The 12,103-nt window shown below is 35.1% G+C and overlaps 1 long non-coding RNA gene across 2 annotated transcripts in view; it reads left to right on the top strand.

Annotated features, from left to right (window-relative positions):
- The first annotated feature begins 1,661 nt into the window (after positions 1 to 1,661).
- Positions 1,662 to 12,103, top strand: part of LOC112658697 (uncharacterized) — a 47,058-nt gene continuing 36,616 nt past the window's right edge. For both annotated transcript variants that reach the window (XR_007401508.1, XR_003135903.3), the window contains exon 1: positions 1,662 to 2,259. This is a non-coding gene — a long non-coding RNA (uncharacterized LOC112658697). The remainder of the gene's footprint in view (positions 2,260 to 12,103) is intronic.

The following is a 12,103-nucleotide window of genomic DNA, read 5'->3' as shown; positions in this document are numbered from 1 at the left end:
TATACAAATTTATCTGCATTTATCCCTGAGATGAAAGATCAGAGTAGGTAACATCCAAGACCTTCCCGGTTCAAAATACTTGACACTCAGCCTGGGAGCAACCAACAAAGATCAGTGGTATAGAAACTCTTCCCTGAACTCTAATGGCCTCAATTCCAACTTCATTGCTCTCCTCTTCTCCAATCCTTGTTATTAAAAACATTGGCAGTGTTTGGAATCCCCAAACACCCAGAGATAGTGCCTCACTTGGTATCCCAGATGACAGAGTGAAATGTTTGGTAAGAGGAATGGCTACAAGGAGAAAACGTGAAGAAATTATATAGGCTATCTGTTTTTCTTTTCTTAGTGACATAGCATCAGAGGAAGAGGTGGTAAATGACACTGCCAACACCATGATATTTCACCCCTCTCGTATGCTTCATTATGCTTGGACATAATGTCCCCAAGTCTCAAGCTCACAAAACAATGTTTCACAAAAAAGAAAATTAAATAAAAATGATTAGAATTTTCAGAACTTGAAACTGGATAGTATATGAAATCAGCTATGCAGATTATAAAAAAAAAAGTCATTCTAGCTGAGTACATAAATTCTTTTTCTGGGGCAATGGGGAAAAATCAGAAAATTATCAACAAGAGGGAAATATAAGGAAGCTGTGAATATCATATCTAGCAACTACCCCTTTTCCATATTACTATATGCCCCTCTAGATATTTTTAAGTTCCTCACCTTCACTCCTTACTCTTTTCTTCTACCGTGAGCCCCTTCTCCATACATGTTTACCCAGTGGCTTGTGCATACAAAATTCCTCTCCTTTTCTCTCTAGCCCTTTCTTCCTCTCCCCCCTCTCTCTCTCCTCTCAGATTCTCTCTTCAAAACTACTTATTGGTGATTCATGTGTAGTATCTAACTCTTTTTAACTCACATCCATAAATGAATGACCTTATCCTGCCCTCACCAGAAATACAAATTTCTTCCTTTCTCGTAGCATCAGAATCTGCACGTCCCCTGTGCTAATGTGCAAAAGAGCCTGAGTTTTTTTCTAAAATATTTCAAGGAATATTTAGGCTGAGCATTTGCCTTAATAAAAGGACAACATTATACCAATATTTCACCTATATCATGACCACCATCATACATATACAGCTGTGCATTCCCCTTGATGAAATTTGTTTTTATCTCTTCAAAGTTTTAAATATTTACTAGAAAATTTCACACTATCTTCAGTATTTTTTTGTGGGGTAAATAGGAAGATAGAAAGTACATAACTGTTTTCTAGTTCACAATGTACCAAGGAAGTGAGCAACCTTCATGGAAACTGTCAAGAAATTGGTGGTGAAAATAGTTCATAAAGTCCAAACCCTGGGAAACTTAAAGTTAAAAGAAGAAGAAGAAGAAGAAAGTAACTCATAAGCTAAAAACCTAGCTCCAAATCTTCTGCAGCTCACTACTATCTTTTTGCTTCCACATTCCTTTTCCATATCCTGCCAGCACCCTGGATCAGTCCTTCTCCAAATTCTCCTATGATGTGGTTTAGAGATTAGGACTGGATGGTGTTGAATACAGAATTTCCAAAGACTGTTGCCAGGAAGTCAACAGAGGAAAATGTTTTTTCCAGAATCTCTAGTTGGACATTCTGATTCATAATCCTGCAGAACCATCATGAAACATACCAGGTGATCCATGTAGCATCACGCATGTAGAACTATACTTCAGTTACACATGCATGGAGGCACATTTAGACTATGTTGAGACCCAAACTCGGTATTTTGTCTCTGGTTCCAAACAACCAACAATCCAAATGACTTTTGAGAATCCAATTCATTGACAAATTTGGGTTTGTCTATGCCTGTATTCGTTATAAAATTATCAAGAAGACTAATGAGGTAGTATATTTGGAAGAACTTTGAGAGCCTACTTAAGAAAGCATTACATAAGTGCAAAGTATTGTAAAGAAGTGATGGTGGGAAATGTGTTGGCTGAGGAAATAATTGGCAATAGGGAGAGGCAACATTTCTTGCAGCTGGACAGAAAATGTTGTCAGGGAATACTGAGCCAGGTGAATGGAAAAAGGATTTAGGTTTATTGGAGGAGGATGACAAGTGCCAGCAACTTGGAAAGAAGTGGAAAACAGATTTGACTGTTTGGAAAATATTCTTCGAGAGTACATGATGATATTTGCAGATTGTCAACTGGACATTCACCCTAAGTTTCCCAAGTGCCAACTCTTTGCCTTTGAATTTGAGTCAACATATGTTATGGTAGGTATTTATGTTTTTTGTACATATGTGCATGTATAATTACATGTGCATATGTATAAGTATAATTACTTATAAAAGGTAGAATAAGAATTGTTATTAAAATATCCAGAGAGGGCATCCCTGGTGGCACAGCGGTTTAGCCCCGCCTGCAGCCTGGGGTATGATCCTGGAGGGCTGGGATCGAGTCCCACGTCAGGCTCCCTGCATGGAGCCTGCTGCTCCCTCTGCCTGTGTCTCTGCCTCTCTCTCTCTCTCTCTGTCTGTCATAAATAAATAAAACTTGTAAAAAAAAATAAAATAAAAAATAAAATATCCAGAGAAAAATGCAGAGTTCACAAAAATATAATGCTCAGAGAGATCAATAAACATTACACTAAATAAAACTGAAAATTTTGATTAAATTAAGTGTTCTGACTAAATAAAATTGGTTTGAATGAGATTTTTTTCTAGAGATTTTAAAGGTTTAATTTGTTTAAGGCTGGTAACATTTGAAGCTTTATCTGCACCTGTGATATCCTGCTTTTAAATTAATAATGACACATCAACCACCACAATACCCAGGTATCAGAGAAGGATATGGTCCATAGCTAGTAGTACAAATGAGAAAAAATTTCTTGGGAAATAAAAAAAACACGCAAAAAATGTGGGCTTTTTGGCAAAAAATGGCATGCTGAGTAGATATATTCACTTGTTAATTTAACTTGTATTTATGTAAAATAATTTTAGTCTCAGAATTTTAAAAAATCCCACCTTATATCATCACATCAAAAATCTTTTCCGTTTCAGTATTTAAGGAAGGCCTGGGAGTGGAAACATTTGTCCTGTGCCCACTGTCCCCTAGCTCCCATAAAATCTATAGTACTGAGCTGCACAGTAGTCCAGCTGTCTTCCTAAAATTACCTTTGGATAGAAAGTTCCTTTGTTTCTGTCCTGTGCTGGACAATCTCCCTTGATTCCACATTATTCTCTTTTTTCATTGTTCCCCTCATATCGATGAAACAAAACTTTTATTACCTCCTGGAAAAGGATGTATAAAACATTAAAATTTGTATGCATGTAATGTCTTTCTGCCATCACTTTTGTTTCATCTTCTGGTATAATATAGAATTTTAACTGAGAATTTTTTCCCCAAAATTGAAAGTATAATTCCATTTTCTTCCAGATTTCAGTATTATATCTCATATATCTGATGCTATTCTGATTTCCCAAATCTTTGTTTGCTCCACTTTTTCTCCTCTCTGGAAAATGTTGGCATCTTTCTTATATTCCTGGAATTTTGAATCTTAATGAAATAGGGTATTTTAAAGGATCTTTTAAAATGCTTCTATGCTGATTATAACATGCTGTAATCTTTTGACATGGAAACTCATGCCCTAATAATATAGATGATATTCAGCTATTATTTCTTTCATAATTTCTCCCTCTTAGTTTTCTCTTTTCTTTATTACTGAAATTCCTATTTAGTTTATACTTCCTGGACTGTTTCTTTAATGTCCTTATCTTCAAACTTCTGGGTTTTTGGTCACCTTTTTGTTTTGTTTTTGTTATTGTTGTTGTTACTTTTTACATATAGGTTTAGTAATTTCTCCTCAGCTTTTTTTTCTTCCAAGCCTTCTTTAAATATGTTTTGTATATGCATATGTTAGATATGTGTATATATATACACACACATATATAAACATAGATATATGTTAGATATGTATATATATGCATGATAGAAATATACCTATTTCATATACATACTTATGTTCTTAGGTATGTGTGTGTGTGTGTGTGTGTGTGTGTATGTATATATGAATTCTCTGTTGGTCTCTTTTTTATGGTGCCATGTTCTTATTTCATAAATGTAATAAAATGATCATTTTAATAGTAACAAAAAATCTATTGAACACTTTATGTTCCAGTTATGGTTTTAGGAACTTTATTGGTCTTAAATAATTTCGTCCTTTTATTGCTATGAGATAGTTTTTTTTCTTCTGTTTCATTCACTGCTTCTGTGTTCTACAATGCATTTAAATAATCTTTTTTCTTTTGTTTCTTTTGTTTCTTTCATTCCTCATATCTTCAGTGACACTTTCTATGAGGATTAAACATTTGATTGGAAGTATTATGTGTGGGGCAGGGTTGGTCCACCGGTGAGCTAGGTAGAGAATTAGACTTCTTTGCAAGACGCTCCTTTTGTGACAGGCAGGATTATAGAATGGCCCTCCATGAGTCTCTACTCCCTGATATTATTCCTATATTTATGTTACATTATATAGCAAAAAGGATTTTGCAGATGTAATTAAGGTAAAAACCCATTACTTTAAAATGGGGAAATTACGAAAAAATAAATAAAATAAAAGAGGAAGTTATCTAGGTGAATCTAAGGTAATCTTTTGAGCTTTTTAAAATCAGGCCATTTCCTCCAAGCCATTTCCACCATTTCATGGTGGCATGAAAAGGAGAGAGATTTGAAGCACATGAGAGATTTGGTGAGAAGTAACAGACCACATGGAAAAGAATTGAGTGGCCTCTTAGTGCTGAGAGCAGTCTCCAGCTGACTAGAGTAGTCTCCAGTTGATAGCTAGCAAGACAAGTAGACCTCAGTCCTATTGTGAATAATATTACTAAGGACATAGGTGTGCAGATATCTGTTTGAGTTCCTGTTTTTACTTCTTTTGGTATATACACCGAAGTGGTTTTGAAGATATTACGGTGGTTCCATGTTTAATTCTGGGGGGAACCACCATCTGGTTTTCCACAGTGGCTGCACCATTTTACTAAATTTGTGTTGTTTTAGCCACTAAGTTTCTGGTAATTTTTAATGTAAGAACAGAATATTAACACATTACCCTTCCCACCAAGTGTCCATATCTACAGGATTTCTTGTTGTTGGATAAGGGAATGCTAGTCAGTTTTTGCCAGAGAGTAATTAATTCAATGTTTGGAGAACAAAAAGTTTGATAAATCAGTAGAAAAAAAAAAAAAAGGCCAATTCCCTTATTTCTTCCACTTTCAAATTGGTTCTTCTTCCCTAACATTAGCCACACCAAATATTTCTTATTCCATTTATTGAAAGAGTAAAACTTCAGTCTTTTTATTGGATGGGAGAAGTAACTTACAAGTTGTATGAGGTGGGCAAGGATATTGAGAGGGTTGATTGCTTGCTAATTATGAAGAAAATGTTTAAACGTTTAATGGTTGTTGGGTGCACATAACTGGGTTAATCATATTCCTTTATTATGAAAAACTGTCATCTTTGGTCCATACATGGGCCTTTTGTTTATCTATATATCTATCTATTTATCTATCTATCGTAAATAAGCACACAAACATAAAAACCAAACCTTTGACAATAACTTACATCTAACTATATGGCCCTCCCCCATCATTTCCTGGTATTTCCTCATCTGAAGCAACTACTTCCTTGATTCTCATGTAATAATTGTTATCTCTAGCCATTATAAATGTCTATATGTTTATAAATAAAAAAAATTTACATTATACATTTAAATATATTACATGCAATTACAAATATGCATACTCTTATGTTTAATATCCATACACTTATGTTTAATATCCTTATATGTGCATATATACGAGTGTGTATGTACATGTATTGCATGCATGTGTGTATATGTGTGTGTGTGTGTGTGTGTGTGTAATGTATATCACAAAAGTTTGGCAAATTTTTCCCGTAAAAGGCTGAATATAATTTTGTGGGCCATGTGGTTTTTGTCCCAGCTACTCACTCTGCTATTGTGCTGCAAAATCAACCTTAGGTATAATGTAAATTAACTAGTAAGTTTGACTATGTTCCAATAAATCTGTATTATTGATACTGAAATGTGTTTTTCAACAATTATGTATATAAGAACATTATTAGCTCAAGGAACAACCATACCAATACAGGAAGATTTGGTCCTCAGGCCATAGTTTGCTACTCATGATATACATATGATCATATGTATATTTTTTAAGTTTATTTTAATTTTATAAGGAATTAAAGCTCTATATAACATCTTATACTTCCTTCATTCCATGTACATGTTAATACAATGTATCCATATTTCCTATTATAGTTACTTCATTTTGCTTGATGCCTATTTCATTTATGAGATCATATCAGAGTCCATTTATCCACACTTCTATTGATGGACAGTTGGGTTCCAGTTATCTGGCCCCTCAAAATCCTGAGAATCTTGTAGGTTCTGTAGAAAAAATTAGTTTCTGCTTGTTAACTTCTGCCTTGGAGTCTAGAGTGTCAGTTTTTGTCACCTGCTGAGTCCATACACCTGCCATCTTCCAATGTCCCCTTGATATCACTTATCTGCTGTTATCTCCTGTCTCTTTCTCTATTTAGTCTTTTAGATAAGTTTAGTTATTTTATAATTTTTTTTAAGTTTTGTTTGATGGGTGGGGGAGAGAGAGAGTACAAACAGAGGAGCAGCAGGCAGAGGGAGAGGGAGAAGCAGTCTCCCCACTGAGCAGGGAGGCTGATACAGGGCTCCATCCTAGGACCCTGGGATCATGACCTGAGTTGAAGGCAGACACTTAAGAAACTGAGCCACCCAGGCACCCCAAGTTTAATTATTTTACTGTTGTTCCTAAGGAAAGAGGATACAGAGGTAAACACATATTTTTTTTCTACCATATTTAACTGTAATTTACTTGGATCAAGTCTTCATAGATGATTTCAGGAGATGTGTTTGAGGAAAGATTAAAGAACCCAGAGGATTCATTCCTGGCATGACGGAGTGAAGACATCAACAAATTCTCTCAAAAAGCAACTATGAAAGTGGGCAAAACTGTCAGAAAACAAACCACATTTTGGCACTCTGAAAATCAAAGGCATACAACAAACTAAGGAGAACTTATAAATGAAAATATTAAATTTGGCATAAGAGCCGCAGGAGTCTGTGATATCCTTCCCTGAGACTACTAACATCGTTCCCCCGGTTCTGTTGGTGAGGAAGTTCAATCATAGTAGAACAGGTCTTGAACAAGCAGCACCTTTAATCCCACTAGAAGAGAGCACTCAATTGATTTGGAGCCTTGTCATTTAAAGTGGAAAAGCCAACAATGAGAGCCAGAAGCTCAGTGATCTATAGGTTGCAGTATTGTGTGGGCAAACAAGAGACCTGCAGACGAGTGAATGATTTTTTTTTTTTTTTTTTTTTTTTTTTAAACATTCTTTTTTTTTTAAATTTTTTTTTTTTTTTTTTTTTATTTATTTATGATAGTCACAGAGAGAGAGAGAGAGAGGCAGAGACACAGGCAGAGGGAGAAGCAGGCTCCATGCACCGGGAGCCCGACGCGGGACTCGATCCCGGGTCTCCAGGATCGCGCCCTGGGCCAAAGGCAGGCGCCAAACCGCTGCGCCACCCAGGGATCCCACGAGTGAATGATTTAACTGAGAGTTCCTGAAGGTGTGACAACCACAAGGACTTAAGAAATTTCAGGTTGATCCTAATCTAATATATACTGCAGAGATCAGAGTAAGTCAAAGTTACCCATACATCCTTGGCTAAAGGTACCTGCACATACACACACAGAGGGTCCAGCAGTAAATGAAAGTGAGACAGATCCTCAAAAACAAACCCCTGATCTTTAAATGCACTTTTCAATCTATTGTTTTTTGTTTGTTTGTTTGTTTGTTTGTTTTTTGGTCTGCTTGCTTGTATTTTTCTTTGATTATTTATTTACTTGTCTGGATTAAATCTGCAAAATATATCTCCTCTACAATGTGTGGTCATTGATGTTTTTGTTCTAGGTTTGTTTATTTTTTCCTCTTGATTTTAGTTTTAAGCCCAGCTTCCCAAGGGCAACCTTTATGTCTGCATAGCTAAATGTTCAACCAATGATAAGTCATAGATTGTAAGCAAATGTCTTGAGGAAGTAGGATTTCTACACTTCAACTTCCAAGTATTAGAGAAGTTATAGAAAAACTGGAACCTTCCTACATTGCTTGTGGAAATACAAGATTGTACAGCTTTTGGGGAAAAACAGTTGGCAGTTCTTAAAAAGTTAAACATAAACTAGGCATTTAAGCCAAAAATTCCACTGTTAGGAATCTACACAAAGGAAATGAAAACGTATGTCCATACAAAGATATGTATAAATGTTCACAACAACATTATTAATAGCAGCTAAGAACTGGAAAAAATCCAAATGTCCATTAAGTGTTAAATGAATAATCGAAATGTAGTATACCCAAGTATGGAATACTATTCAGCAATAAAAAATAATAAAATATGGATATATGTTATAACAGAATAAACCTCAAAGATATAATGTTATGTAAAAGAAGCTGGGTGCAAAAGACTATTTGATAATTTAGAGTCTTAGTAGAAGTATTTTTAAAATCCGGTATTTACCCAAAGGATACAAAATACTGATTCAAAGGGATATATGCACCCCAATGTTTATAGCAGCATTATCGACAATAACCAAATTATGGAACCAGCCCAAATGCCCGCCGATGATGAATGATAAAGATGATGTGTATAGGTACAATGAAGTATGACTCAGCCATAAAAATAATGAAATCTTGACATTTGCAACATTGGGATGGTTCTAGGATATATTATGCTGAGCAAAATAAGTCAGTCAGAGAAAGACAAAAAGCATGTTTTCATTCATAAATGGAATTTAAGAAACAAAACAGATGAACATGGAGGTAGAGAAGAGAGGCCAACCAAGAAGCTGACTCTTAACTATAGAGAACAAACCGATGGTTACCAGAGGGGAAGTAGGCTGGAGAATGAGTTATACAGAGATAGGTTAAGGAGAGCACTTGATGATGAGCATTGGGTGTTGTACCTAAATGACGAATCACTGAATTCTACACCTAAAACTAATATTACACTGTATGTTAACTAACTGGAATTTAAATAAAAAGTTGGAAAAATAAAAAATAAATTAATAAAATAAAATCTGAATCTTTAAAATCATATAAAGAAGAAAGGTTAAAAGTTGATGGTATGTAGTACTTCAGTGTACTGACTTGCCACATCATCTTTACTACTATAAAATTAATGAATCATAGAGATAATATGAAAAATCTGATCTTTTTCCCTTTTTTTGCTTTTTTAAGTCTAAACAACAAATGATTCTGATAGAAAAAATATTACAGTGAAGATAGAGTGATATGAAATCAAACTACCCTTCTCCCCATAATGTTAAAACTATGTTAGGGAAACCCAGGTGCCTCAGTGGTTTGGCGCTGCCTTCAGCCCAGGGCCCGATCCTGGAGACCCGGGATCGAGTCCTGCATCAGGCTCCCTGGAGGGAGTCCCTGGAGGGAGTCTGCTTCTCCCTCTGCCTGTGACTCTGCCTCTCTCTCTCTCTGTGTGTCTCTCATGAATAAATAAATAAAATCTTAAAGAAAAAAAAAAAAACATGTTAGAAGAGTATGTTAAAAAACTATGTTAGAAGGTGATAGAGACTCATTCCCCTCACTGATCAAAGGTAGGCTACACTTGCAAAGGAAATAACAAAATTTAAGGATGAACAATTTACACAGATGAAGATGTATTTGATCTGCACAGTGATAGTGAGCAGTGAAGGGAGAAAAAAATGATAAAAGACATTACATTGATATTGCCATACATGGGGAACACACGATGACAAGAAAAAACAGAGAGCAAGAGGTGATTTAGAGGATAATGGTAGGAAGGGGAATATAAGCTTTTGACACTTTAAGGGTGTATATATATTTTAACTTTAAAACAGGAAAGAAGTTACGGATTCTAAGATGCACATGAAAACTGAGCTCTGCACTGCCGATGCTGTTTATTTATTAGATTAAATTGTCACATATAAGTCTTTAACCTTTAAAATAAAGGATTCTAGAATACTTCAATGATTTCAAAGAGATTATCTTTGAAATTATACCCATGAATGTGAAAATAGGAATATATCTGAGAACAAAGATTATCAGTTACCTTACAAATGACACCTAAACACTGCCCCTTTCACCAACATTCTGTAAGTTTTAATGAATTAGTCAGGTGTGCTTTTACTTTATAATGAACATAAATTCCAATTCAGTTTCAAGGCTAATTTAGAGCATCTGTTTCTTCCTGTGAGGAAGCACAGATTGGTTCACATATCTGTGATACATGCATGAGACCTTAATCATGCTCAAGGAGGCTGCTTGTGAAAATAACTGGCTCCATTCTTCAATTTGGCAGGAGTGGCTTGTGAAATAAAGACACATGGCCATCCAATGAGCTTCCTCTGAGAGGGAAACTCTTTGCCAAGAAAACTGTATCCAGTGCAGCTACAGAGATGTAGTGACTAAACAATACAAACTGACTTGATTCATTTTGTTCTCCAAAAATACTGCTGGTCCAAAAGGAAAGCCTTCTCTCTCTCTCTTTCTCATTCTCTCTCTCTCTCTCTCTCTCTCTATCTCTCTCATATCTACCTCAACTAGTATAAAGTCTTCAAATGAAGGATTCTTTTTTTCCATATGACTATGAAGGGTGTAAGACTTTATAATTGGGAAAAATGGGTCAAGAGGATTAAGAGTTACAAACTTCCAGTGTGAAAATAAGTAAGCAATGGAGCTATGATGTACAGCATAGGGAATATAATCAATAATATTATAATAATTTTGTATGGTGACAGATGATAACCAGTGTCATCATGGGGATTATTTCATAATGTATAAAAATATCACATTGCTATGATATACACCTAAAACTGACTGTCGCATGTCACTTATACTTTAGTTTAAAAAAAAGTATTCCAGACACTTGCCTCAACATGTACAAGAGCTTCATTCTCTAGACCATGCATCCAGTTCCCCTTTGAGGCATGATATTAGCTTTCTCTTGGTTCCTTGACATAATCTTACTAGAGGCAATGTGAAAACTTTCTCTGCTTCTTCTGGAAGTAACTTTCTGAATCTCTCTCTGCCTCATTGACTCCTGTTCCCATTTCAAATGTTAACCATATATATTCTATCTTTCATCCCCTCTGCTTCTTAGATTATTTTTCTTTCTATGATGTCTGTTTTTCACAATGTAGCTATAGTACTTTATCTGCAAGAACTTTGGAGACATTGTTTTTCTTATAAGATAAATTTATTTTTTAGAACTAAACAAAGAAACAAAAACTTCAGAATGTACCATTGACCATATCAGATCCTAGATATAGCTTAAATCAATATGTGACCAATAGAAATGTGAATGAATCTTATATTCAAGCCGAGTTGAAATTCTCCCAATATAAAGTTACTGAAGTGAGGTACGTAAGAAAAACTAAATTTTTAAATATGTCATAAGAAGTTGTGATGTTTTTGAGACTATATTTGATACGAGTTTTATAATAAACTACAAGGTACACACATTTGTAGATAAGTAGCATAAGTTATCCTGATAACTAGAAAGGAGATGCACTGCTTGGGGTATAAGCTTTCTGGACAAACATGTAGACTTACTGAACAATATTTGAACTCTTGTGCTAAGAGAAAGTTAAGATATATTATCATTTATGATTTTTTTTTCCTGATGAAAACCTTTTTGCTGGGATGCCTGGGTGGCTCAGCGATTGTCTGCCTTTGGCTAATGGTGTGATCCCAGAGTCCTAGGATCAAGTCCCATATTGGGCTCTCTGCATAGAGCCTGCTTCTCCTCCTTCTTCCTATACCTCTGACTCTCTCCATGTGTCTCTCATGAATAAATAAATAAATTCTTTAAAAGAAAATCTTTTTGCTGATGATATACATAAGATATTAATTTCAAATATGTGAGAACATGTATTTAGCATAGAAAATAGATTATATTATATATAACTATATATACTTACAGTTACTTAGACACTAGAAGTGGACCCACAGTACAAAATGGTTTGC

This window comes from Canis lupus, chromosome 12 (assembly GCF_003254725.2).
Source record: "Canis lupus dingo isolate Sandy chromosome 12, ASM325472v2, whole genome shotgun sequence".
Classification (NCBI taxonomy): domain Eukaryota; kingdom Metazoa; phylum Chordata; class Mammalia; order Carnivora; family Canidae; genus Canis; species Canis lupus.
The sequence above is the reverse complement of the archived record's forward strand: the minus strand, read 5'-3'. Positions and strand labels throughout refer to the sequence as shown.